The sequence below is a fragment of the Pararge aegeria genome, chromosome 20 (assembly GCF_905163445.1).
Source record: "Pararge aegeria chromosome 20, ilParAegt1.1, whole genome shotgun sequence".
NCBI lineage: Eukaryota > Metazoa > Arthropoda > Insecta > Lepidoptera > Nymphalidae > Pararge > Pararge aegeria.
In genome coordinates, this window is record NC_053199.1 from 5,890,495 (window position 1) to 5,903,979 (window position 13,485).

Genomic DNA, 13,485 nt, shown 5'->3' on the forward strand with positions numbered 1-13,485 from the left:
TGAAATACGGTCTACACCTTCCGACTTCGTGACACGAGCTGTAATACTGTAATAGTTACGTAACACGCAACACTATTGCATGTAAAGCAAAAATTACTTATGACGACCCATTAAAATATTTGCGTTGAATGATTAAAAAAAAAAAATTGGACCAGTGCGAGTTCTTCTAGCTCACAAAAGGTTACGTTTCACCATACTTATAAATTCTTCAAGTAAATCATAATAAATATTCCAACGTTTCAAGTTTTGAATTACTTTCATGCTATCTTCAGTATTTTTTCATTCTTGTTGACTTAATAATCAGGTTGTTATGCAAAGATAAAAGGCCTTTGATTGTTAACTTGCGTGGATAACAACAACGGTTGTAATACGATAAGAAAGTGTATGGATATATAAAAAATGCACTGAACGGGCACGTCTCATATAGTTTGTTTTTTTACTAACTGACTAGAAACCCTAAAAATAACTTTTATCATCATCATCCTCATCATCATTATTATTTCAACCTTAATACATACTTAGATATTGACCTCAACTCTTCACAGTTCTGCGTTAAGTGGTTCCAGCGACTCGCTTAATATATTAGGTATACCTAATAAAAATAAATAAATATTCTACGACAATACACACATCGCCACCTAGCCCCAAAGTAAGCGTAGCTAGTGTTATGGGTACTAAGGTGACTGATGAATATTTTCATGAATTATATATACATAAATACTTAGAAAATACATATAAACACCCACACACTGAAAAACACTTATGCTCATCACACAAACATTTTCCTGTTGTGGGAATCGAACCCGAGGCCTTGGACTCAGAAAGCAGGGTCGCTGCCCACTGCGCCTGTCGGTCGTCGCCTAATGGGGGAGTATGTATACAATAATCACGATTATCCAAAAGTTCGAATCGTCACTTCCGCTGATAGACCTTTGGGTTCCAAGGTTAGGAACCAAAGGTCTATCAGCGTTTTTGCTTAAGTAAAATTTTCCACGCAAATATTGGATAAAAACTGGCGTTATTTTGCATATTTTCATGATATGCAATAAACGCTAAGCTTCATTTGCTATACTCCGCGAAAGGCAGGAGTATCTGTACGGTGTACATTATAATTTCTTCAATACTCCACTCCAAACAGATTTACGTCAATGTACTCTCTACGCACGTTCGCTCCGACACCGGCATGCGTATGAGATGTTGACTTGTCGATGAACATTTGTAATGTCAACCTCTCCTGAAGTATAAACATTGATGAAATGAAATTACATCGTACTTACAGATTCTCCTGCTCTTCGCGAACTTAAGCAATTTGAGCTTTATGTTCATTGTATAACTTAGCAGTCTACAAAAATCTAAATCGCAAGTCATAAGAATACCTTGGAGCAAAATGCGTTCACTCTCCAATAACCGTAACCGCGGTGATGGGAAAATTGAATGTCGCATCATTCACATGCAAAGTGCACGGGGTACGACGGCCCAATCACAGCTGATATGGGTGAAGCGATACGTAAATCTCACGCCTCGGCGGCGGCGTATTGAACGTGCGCTAAGATATTTCCGAAGAAAAATAGTTCAGCTTTTATTAGCATTGAGATATAAGGTCTATTCAGCAACTCTACATCATTTCTGTATTCCGCAGTAAAAAAGTCTATTTAAATTTTACGAGCTCTGTAATTTAGACGACTTGCACACTTTTTAGACGACTGCAGAGGCAGCAGCGTTGAGTGGAAGTTTATCCATTTCTAGATCTGGTCAATTTAGGACCAGAAGCGTGCATCTTTTCAATACTCCACTCCAACCATCAGTTTTCAAATTAATTTTTATCTGTTGCCGCATGGAAAACGGTTAGAGGTATGGGTTTATTAATCTGCTACAACACTAAAAGGTTAGCCCGCTACCATCTTAGGCCGCATCGTAATTTTTCATCAGGTGAGATGGGTAAGTATGGATTATACGTTACACAATATTCTAAATATCCATAACAGGTGCAATATCTATTGGCATTTTCAATTCAAGTCGAAACGGTTATCTTGAGCCTGGTGTTTATTTGTTTTGCTACTAGTTCTATTACGGTTTTTACAAATTCCGTGGGAACCGTGATTTTTGCTGATATAAAAGTAGTAGCCTGTATTACTCATCGTCCTTTGACTGATGTCAAAAACAAGTCGGTTGGTTGATAAGTGACGGCGTAAAGTAAGGGAAAACAAACAAACACACTTTCGCATTTATAAATGTGTAGACAGAAAAGCATTGCATTCTGACAAGGGTAGTAATACTACTCTCACAAGAAGAAGAACTAAGTACTCTCATAAGAAGCCATTAGATTTAATAACCGAAATAAACTTTCTTTTTTATAAATTTCACATTGAAAAACTCTCTAAAATAACTACGAGGTATTACAAAATGTAAATAAATTTTTCAAGAAGCTTCCAGTTCAGAGGTTTAGTCATATATCAGTGATAAAAACCGGCATGTGTCTGAACGAACCAAAATCCAACCAACTGACATTGAACCCAGCGCTTCGCGAGCTGACGTCAAAATTTGTAAACACTACAGCAATGAGACAGCTGAAGTAGAAAAAGGGCAATCTGTGGAATTTCATGACAGTTAGCTATTATCAGCAAAAAAATAAACTGTCAACAATATATCAAATAACCGTTCCCTTTGTAAAGGTTGTACCCAAGAACAAGAATGTCAAATGGACCTGGTGAAAAATAGGTATGGAGCCTCTAAGAATCCCTTAATAATACCCATGTCTAAACTATTCTGTTACGTTCAAGTTATCGCTGCTATAATTTAATACCTACTTACTTTTTGTTTTACCTATATCTACTTAAAAACTAGATATAGGTAAAACTAAAACTTTGCCAGATATTTTTTCCTACAACCGACAAGAAACGTCAACTGACCCGTCCCGACAAAACGTTATCTGTGTCCCGGGTCCTTATGACCCTTTAACCCTTTTTAGCAGGCGTTTGCTCTTTACTGCCAACCCTATCATCTAGTAACAAACGAAAAATAAGGAAATTTATGATTCATTTACATTTGTATAGTTAAAACATATTTACATTAACATTAGCTTTGTAAAATTATTTCTTTTTACCATTATTTATTTTATAAATTCTTTACCCTTACCAGTATTCGGAATAAATGTATAAATAAATACTTCTTACTTTCTATATTATTTGGTATTTATTAAACTTAATTAATATTGGTCGAGATTGTTTTAGTCCGAGCAAAATCAATTAGCACTACTGACTCGCAAAATTAACAGAGCTTTGTTAGGGGTGTAAATAACGTACTAAAATGGCGGACTTTCTATTGTAGAAGATAGTATAAATCCGTTAGTATACATTTTTAGACATTAATTCAAAAATCGTGATAACAGTGTTTGTTATTAAGATTTCTATGCCTTAAGTCTATCCTATAATCCTACGGTCAGGATGTAATCAATGGTGGATATATTTTCTGTATGTCTGCATTACATTCATCTTTCTACTTCAAAGTCAAAGTCAAAAATATCTTTATTCAAGTAGGCCCATAGGTGGCACTTTTGATGCGTACATAAGAATTACACGGTGAGATGATGGCGATAACCACATTCGTAAACTTAAAACTAAAGCTACGAGGGTTCCAAACGCGTCCTGGTCTAAGAAGAAGCTCACAACAAACTTAGTCGGGTGTTTTTTGTTTTATTGTTATCACCATCTCACAATGTCATTTTAAATTATTAGAAGAGCAACCTGGCTAGAGCAATAATTTACACCAAAGCTTTTGTATCGATTACATAGTCCTTTATACTATAATAGGACTTTTCTATAAGCTTACGTTTAATACAAACTACGAACTTTTTAAGAGACATTCTCATGAGAGTTCTCACTCTTTTTTATTCCTCCCTTCGACTGCAGCTTAGTAATGATGCAATCTAAGATGGTTACGGGCTAATCTGTTAGGGCTATGGCACCAGTAATCGGTTACTATTTAATTAAAGTAGTATTTTATTTATATTTTACGAAACTTAAATAAATACTACACAAAAACAAATTAAATAAAACTAAGAAGCTTAAAATGTAAAACGCGACTTCAGTTGATGACTTCACCGATAAAAAGGTCGTCAAAGATTCAAGTGTACTTTTAATCCTTGTTATTTTATCGCATTTTCATGCCTTTTTCTATTCGGGTTTAAAATCTCATTAAAATATTAATTATGTTGCATTGTTTTTTTATACCATTTTAAACGCTTAAAGAAAAGCATTTAAGAACGAAGGATTTTTCCTGAGGTGCACTCAAATTAGAGAACATTTACTGCTTGTAGTTTTTTAACTATCAGATTTGGTAGCAGAAGTTGAAAATTTTCTAACTTGATTAAAAAACACTTTAGTATCATATTATTATTAAAATTTTACCCGTGCTCGTCTTTAAGAGTTATCTAAAAGACCTTTCTATAATATTCAATCTATAATAACTTGAATGTGTGTATTGTATGTTAAATATGTATTAAAACTAATAATTAGTTGAGACTTTGTTGTTTGAATATATTAGGAGTATATAGTCCACTATATATTTCCAGTATATATTCACACAACAAAGTATTTCAGTTCTTGAAATTAAATAAAACTTATTGCTGGTTAACTAGGATATTTATTTTGTTACAATTAATGTGGTAAATGCACTGAGATCGCCGATGCGTGAATGCGGGTCCGCACCACGTACGTACTCACCACTCGCGGGCCCGTTTCAAGGGATAAAAGGTCATCTACAAATAGACTTTTTACAAAAAAAAAAATACCTCATTTAAAAATATTATGTACTTGTTATGGTGTGTAAGTGAATTAATGTTGTTGGGCACATTATTAATTCGTTCTCATCGTCCAGAGTCGCGGTAACGCTGCCGTTGCGAAAAGCAAGAAAGCTTTTAATGCATCATTATTTTTATTTATATATTTAGTTTGCCGTATTGGTCGTAATATACTCGGGTCTCAGCTGAAAATCAGCGGCATGCATGTACTTAGGTACAATGCATGGCAAATGCTGAGCTGAACACCCTTTCTGTCTGGTGTTACACACAGATATTGTATGTTGTATACTATGTTGTTACTTTATTATTATAAGATGTGTCGTTTGTAACACTTAACATGAATAAATGTTTTTTCTTTCTTTCTTTCTTTCACCCTAAAAAGTTGAAATAAACTTGCAATTACAAAGATTATTTCTTTCAGACACTCAAATCGATTACACCGAGAAACAATGTAGAAAAGAAAAGCTTGGAGTTACAATAAGGAAAAGATAGTGGGATCTTCTTAAATTATATCTATATATCTATATGGCGATGTTGTCGAGGACTTCGTTTGATGTGCAAAGTACTACCTGCTACTAATACCCTCTGATACAAGATAATGTTCACAGCCTATAACGTGACTAACCAACTAAAACTCTTCTTCAACAGTTCCTCCACTCAAGGAAAGTTAGTAAGTATTTAATATTACTTATATTTAATAACTGACAAACATTAACATCTTCATTCTGTCTGAAGGTACGAGTAGCTACAAAAGAACTATTAAAAATGCTCTTCAAGCTAATTGAAATATTCGTATTTACTTAATCAATATTAATTAATATTTATGATTATATTTTCCCTGATTAGTCATTTAGTCTTCTAAGTTAAATGTGTGTTCTCTTTCTTTCCTTTCTTTCATATCAATCAATCAATTAGTTTTTCTATTCCTTTGTTGTTTTTTTTTGTTTTGTATCTTTTTTAGTAGAACTAGAGATATTTTTGCATTAAGTTAATGCTAATAGCTATGACATCTAATTTTAATTTTTGATTAGGTCCTTTAGGTACCTACAATTAATATTATCTGTCAAAGTAAGTGTTACTTCTATCTACATTGTATCGCCCTGCGGCTCCTTACAATATTATGTGGATATTTTTATTTATTTATTTATACTCTTTATTTGTACACCACTCAGAAAAACGAGACAAAAAAAAAGAACAAACACATGAAGAATGAAGCAGGATACAAAAGGCGGACATATTGCTAAGTAGCGATCTCTGCCAGGCAACCTTAGGATTAGGAAAACTAAAGAGAAAACAAATAGGTGGGGTACACTATTTAGTACATACATACATAAACCAGAGTACTACACAAATAAAAAAATACTATTGATAAATATAAAAAATAAATATACTAATACATATCTTATTATACCATAAATACTTAAATATGAGTTTGATTGTTTGTTTTAGTGGACAGTGTTGTGGATTACATAATAACCCCATTTTTTTTTCTTTTGTTAAATTTAAAAGCTATTGTTAATAACTAAAATAAGAATTAAAAAAAAAAAACTGCCTCATTGATCTAATAGCTGTCATGCTGGATGAAAGATCCCGAGGTCACGGATTAATTCTCTGTTCAGGCTAGGAATTATTAGTTTTTATAGGCTTTGTATTCGAAGCGCTGATAGCCCAGGGGTAGGACTTCCGACGGCCGAGTTCGAATCCCAGCAGGCATATCTAACTTTTCTAAGTTATGGGCGTTTTAAGCAATTAAAATATCACTTGCTTCAACGGTGAAGGAAAACATCGTGAAACTTGCAAGTAATCCGTAATTTTCTCAAAAATGTGTAGAGTCCACCAATCCGCACTGAGCCAGCGTGGTGGACTACGGCCTCAACACCATCTCATTATGGGGGGAGACCTGTGCCCTGTAGTGGGGATATGGTGAGGATAATGATAGGCTTTGTCTCTTACTCAGTTTGTTCACCTTGTTTGGAAACCTGCCTCAGATGGATAGCTTAACGAAACAAATTATAAAGCGTTAAAGTTATAACATATTGCTCTTTCCTTTTGAAATTTAATTTAAACTCTTGTTATGTTGGTGACAGGTCAATTATAGTGTTAGTTAGTTTGTTTGTTTGTTAAAATATATAAATAAATAAATATACTACGGCAATGCACACATCGCCATCTAGTCCCAAAGTAAGCGTAGCTTAAGTTATGGGTACTAAGATGACTGTTGAATATTTTTATGAATAATACACGTAAATACTTCTTCATGTTCATCACACTAACATTTTCAGTTGTGGGAATCGAACCCACGGCCTTGGACTCGGAAAGCAGGGTCGCTCCCCAATGTGCCACTCGGCCGTCGTAATATATATTCAGCCTTAGTTTCCTACTAATATCATAAACACGAAAATGTGTTTACTTATTGCTTCATTTGTTACCTGTTTAGCCTTTGCTTTTAGACGGCCCATTGGCGCAGTTTGCAGCGACCCTGCTTTCTGAGTCAAAGGCCGTGGGTTCGATTCCCACGACTGGAAAATGTTTGTGTGATGAACATGAATGTTTTTCAGTGTCTGGGTGTCTATCTATATATTATAAGTATTTTATGTATATTATTCATAAAAATATTCATCAGTCATCGTAGTGCCCATAACACAAGCTACGCTTACTTTGGGGCTTGATGGCGATGTGTGTATTGTCGTAGTATATTTATTATTATTTATATTATTTGCACCAATCTTAATAAAATTAGGCATTGAGATAGCCAGCATCTTGTAAGAGGACGAGATCCGTTCTCGCAGGATTTGAACGAATAACCTTAGTTACCAATGCTTGGCTTAATAACTAAACTTATATTCAAGGCATAGAGCTAGTTGGATATTGGATATTGTATAGAAGCAGGCGTTACTTTGCGGAAATCCATGATAAATTATGAAAATTAAGCTTAATTTGCTATAGTCCGCGTATGAACTCACGGGCAACCATTAGATAGTCATCATTATCATTTCAACCCATTACCGGCCCACTACGACCCACCTCGGCCGTAGTCCACCACGCTGGCCATGTACGGATTAGAAGACTTCACTTTGAGAATATTATGGAGAACTCTCAAACGTGGATTCTTCATGATGTTTTCCTTCACCGTTAAAGCGAGTGATATTTAATCGTTTGAATTAAAAACGCACAAAGGGAAGTTAAAGCCTTAACTACTAGGCTAGGATAAGATAATAATATTAAAATAATATTCTACTCTTTACAGTTGTAATAACCAGAACACAATTTTTTATATATAAATCTAAAACCAATAGATTTCTATCCTTTATGGATATAATTATACGTAAGTGAAATGTTTTAGTACATAAGTTGGTACATGCTTCATACATGTTAAGCATGTACCAATATTTAGTGAAAGGATCATTAAGTTTTCATTAAGATTTTTCCCTGACAAAGCAAAGCTGCTAACTTTCAAGCCATACTATATTATATTCATAGTAATTTGAGAATATGTTATAAGTACATGTTATAAGTAAAAATTTGAGACAGAATAATTTATCACACAATAACGAACCAAGTGCTAAGTATGGGTTCCGTAACTAGAAGAAAATATCCCAAATCTAAAAAAATCCATTACATAACATTTTATCTAACATTTTTTCTTTAAAAGTGTGTTTAAGGTTATGTATAATTTATAAATTTTTTAATCTTTAGACTCCACAAATCTTCCGAAGTCATCCTCAGGAGATGTTGTCTTTGCAAATAACAATTGCTAACATGGCTATTACAGAAATGAAACTTCATGTTCATTGTATAGTTTATTGTTGAAATGCAATATATTTGACACAAAATAATTATGTGCGTACAAACTTAACACGGGTAATACGAAATTTCACATAACCATTAATTTATTCAACCAAGCTTAACAGCAACGATGAAGTGGTTGGTCTTATGGCTCGTACAAGCAATTTACATGTCACGGCAAATTGAACGCAATGAATTTTACATTACAGCTCATTTTCAATAGGCAACGTCCTTCCGAGATACCAAAACACCCTTTGTCCCACGCGACCGTTATCTGAAAGCTTGTTTTCCGGCGCGGCAATTTCATAAATTAAACTATACGTACCTATCGTATCGAGAAATATCATGAACACGTCTTCACTGAGGAATGTGATGTGTTCGTAAAATTGCATTGTTTTCAACGTACATATATGCGAAAGAGTGTTTGTCCTTACTTAACGCCTTAACGAAGCAACCAATTGAATCGTTTTTGGCATAGAGTTAGTTGAAAGGACGGAGAGTAACATAGGATACTTTTTTTCCCAGACAAACCAAGAGTTCCTGCGGGGTTGGTAAAAAATCGTAATGAACCCGGACGAAGAACTGGAAGGTCTAGCAAAAGCTCGATAAATCTTGGTAATAATTGGACCAACCTGGGAATCGAAACTATAGCCAAGTTATCTGTAGTCTGACATGAAAACCACTAAAAAACGCGGCTGTAAGCTTAAAATGGTAGAATTATTTCGATCCCGTGAGTTAGTTAGTTTCTGCAGCAGCAACTATTTTTTTGTTTTTATTCTTGGATGCTATAGCGTTAAAGGGTAGGTTGCAAATAAGTCGGTGGCTCTTAGATGGGAATGGAAGAAATATACATATTGTGCTGACTCCACAAAGTCTGGAATAAGGGAAGCAAGAAGGTTAAGATTGAATACTGCCACAGTTGATGTCGTGATTAGGCACATAAGTGGACCTATTTAGGCACTTGTGATTAAATAATGAAAGGCTTTGATTGGTTAATTTAATTTTTCATTGTTTTAGGGGCCATTCCAATTAGATAGAGCTTTAGTAGTAGAGCTATTTGTGACGGAGCTCGTCCGGGCAAGTCCTATCGCCATGCTTATTTCTGCCACAAATTATCATTTTTTCAGTGCAGTGTTCCGGCCTGAATGGCGTTGTTGCTGGTGTTCTAAGCTAGTAGGATTTTGATTTCACACCTGCTAATATGAATTGCCATTAGCCTTTACACCACTTCTTATACGAACACATTCACGATAGATCCCATATTTAGAGCATTACGTAGTTTGTATAGGAAAGCAAAGTCATGCCGTGTGGTGGAATTTATATCTTCCCACGTCATTAACCGCACCATATTTTTTTTTACGGAAAGACTTTTGATAGTTGGTAAATAAATTCAAAACCCACTGCCTCGTATCATAAAAAAACATTGTTTAACACCAGCCTCTTGTCGAGATGACGGAGACCGATATTATAACTCGATGGGTTGACTAAAAATTCTTCCCAACTTTTTAAAAGTTATATCATTTTGAAAACCTATCAAAATAGGTTGTTAATACTGCATAGTAGTACTAGGATAGCATGTAAAGTCTTGGATTCAATCATAATCAAACATGTTCTGTATAACCCAGTTTGGATGATGTTAACTTTAGATCTCTCAATCAAAATTCAAAAAATTCAAAATTCAAAATTCATTTATTTCAAGTAGGCTTAATATAAGCACTTTTAAAACGTCAAGTCTGTCTGTTTGTAGTGATTCTACCACCGGTTCGGAAGGCAGATTCTACCGAGAAGAAGCCGGCAAGAAACTCAGCAGTTGCTCTTTCCAACATCAACAATTTACATTTTGCATTTTAACATTCATTTTTCTACAATCTTATGACAGGGGATGCTTATGTTCAGCATTAGCATACTTATTGGCAGATGATGATAATAAACAGAGCTGAAATAACAACAATATTAAAATCTTTCGTATGTAATTCCAGTAACCTTTTCTTAAATCAAAATTTCGTTACAGGAACTTTGAACGTGTATATAACTTTTTAAAGTTCTATAGACTCTACTTCAAATCTAAAAACATAAGCTTAAAGTCATTTTAATTTAAAAGGCAAGCAAGTTGCTTTGTAGTTTATTTATAGCTTAGTTTCTGTGGTCCTCGATCTTTGGATATTTTATGAAAAGGAAACCTATCATCCTTATCATCCGTAGAAGCAAAAAAAGGAACGATTTATTTTAAGTTACAATGATTTCAAAAACGACTGCTTCAGAAAAAAACTACTTCCCGTAAATTATACATCTACTTTGAGGTACGAAATATTTTAATAATTATTATTACTTACTCAACTAGTACTTTAATACTAAATACGGATTTTAGACGGCAGGTAATGACACTTTAATAACGCTTCGTCACCGCAGAGGGTCCCCAACGTTTTCTTTGAATGAAAACTCCACCCTAATCCTACACGGAGGGATAAGTTTGTTATGAAATTTATAACTTTTAAAGGCGAAGTTTGCGTGACGGTCGACACGTAATACCTATAAGTTGGGGACTACGTTCAGGGCGGCCTTCCAACCGACTTCCCCGAGCGAAGCTGCTTTGTGTAAAAAATGAAGTATAAACGTTAATCCGATGCGAAAAGCAATTAATGTTGTTAATATTTACATCTCCCCTTCAATTAAACGTACGGCCAGCACTCAGTAGGTCAGCTATATATGGAAAATTCAACCAGCCATTTTTTATTTTCACTTATTTATATTTAACTGTTGGAAATTTCCAGCACCAGTCCATAGTTAGAAATATCCCTCGCATCGAAACATCATTGGTTGGTGGCTTAATATAACTAATATGTGACAACAATCGTTAAAGCCAGCATATGAGGACATCTCATAGTCTGTGATAGTGTAGCCCAAGAAGTTATTTCCTTGGAGTTCTTGTCTGTCTCATTAATTAAGTTATTTAGGGTGAAATTAAAAATGGTATATGTAATATTACAAGATTTATTAAAATTCCAGCTCAAAACTTGTTAAATAGGGAAGGAAGGTTATTAACAACGCCAAACTCTGGAATTACCAGTTCGAAAACCTTTATGGCATTTGATAGCCTAATTTGGAAGCAAACAAAGAAATTAAATTAAAACTACACACGCTTATATGCTTTTGTATTTATAAAATTAAGTTTTTAACGACCTGCCTGGCGCAACGGTGAGCGCTGTGTATCTAAGTACCAGAAAAAAACTAGTAGGAGGTCCCGGGAAAAGAACCCGGGACCTCCTACTAGTTTTCTCTGGTCTAGTATGGTAGGAGGCTTTGACCGTGGCTAGTTACCACACTACCAACAAAGATGTGCCGCTAAGCCATTTGTTGTTCCTGTGCGATGTCGCGTTGTAACCGATCGCCCCCTATCGGTTACAACGCGACTATGACTACCATATTCCCTAACAGGTTAGCCCGCTACATATTTAGACTGCATTATAACTTACTACCAGGAGAGATTGCAAAGGGCTAGCTTGTAGTGAAATAAAAAAAAAAGTTTTATTGAAAAAGGCTTACAGTACACGCGAATACACACGAGGGTAGGCACTTCTAGTCTAGACGTATATAAAGAAAGTCAAACTGTGGAACGTCTAATAATAACAGGCAGTGGTAAAATGTTTTTCAATTTAAACTTAACCGAGCGCAACTTACATAAGTTTGTTTCCCGGCACGATTCTGCGTATGGTTTTAGCCTGTGAGTGCTTTAGAAACCATTTAATCCTTGAACGGTTTATTTTTAATTTTCACGTCTTTATTGTGTTTTGTTCAACACATTTGAATCAATTAAATATCACTATTACGTTACTGTACGTTTCGGAGTTCCCCATAATGTTCTCTAAGGCGTGCGAATATAAAATAAAAAAACAAAAAGACTATACAGAGTAAATTAATAAATAAAAATAGTTGCCTCTCGTGAGTTCTTACGCCTGGTCCTGTGTATGTCTATGCCATTGTCTTACCCCCGAACTACCACATTGTCAAAAAAAATCGCTCTTCTTTTGCTCTGTGAAAAACAAAAAAAAATTATGCCACGGCAACCAATATTTTTTCTGTGATAAAAAGTAGCCTGTGGGCACAGAGCCATTCTGGCGTGATTGAGTATCAAATATCCAACCATCAAAACTCTCGCAATTAAAAAATGAAAAATGAAATTTAAATAAAATTAGTATGAAATTACTTTGACGGCCGACTGGCGCAGTGGGCAGCGACCCTACTTTCTGAGTCCAAGGCCGTGGGTTCGATTTCCACAGCTTGAAAATGTTTGTATGATGAACATAAATGTTTTTCAGTGTCTGGGTGTATATCTGTATATTATAAGTATTTATGTATATTATTCATAAAAATATTCATTAGTCATCTTAGTACCCATAACACAAGCTACGCTTACTTTGGGGCTAGATGGCAATGTATCGTAGTATTTTTTTTTTTTCTTTTTTAATTAGACATTAGTTTTGTACTGCACTGTAAATACACAAATAGGTAAGCCACTCAGCTTGTGTTTGGACTCAGGGCCTCTCAGGCACGAAACTTCTAGGGCGCGATTGAGGTACTAGTAGACTTTATGTAAGCCTTCGTGTAAACAAACGTCTCATCTACGTTAGCGTAAATGTATCATTCTACATCTATCATAAATTTCTACATCTATCATTTTGATGGAGGACCAAACATCAACATTTTACAGATTTACATAATCATTTAGTTTAGTGAAGTAACATTTGTTAACTCGATAAGTGCAAGTACATTAAGGCTAATTTTAGTGGGTGCCTTATATGTAAAAAGGGCACTGACATGTTGTTAAATATATTAATTGGCTAATAGTAAAGAAATGAATTTAAAAAAAATCATGAAGTATTAAGAGATACTATCATATGATA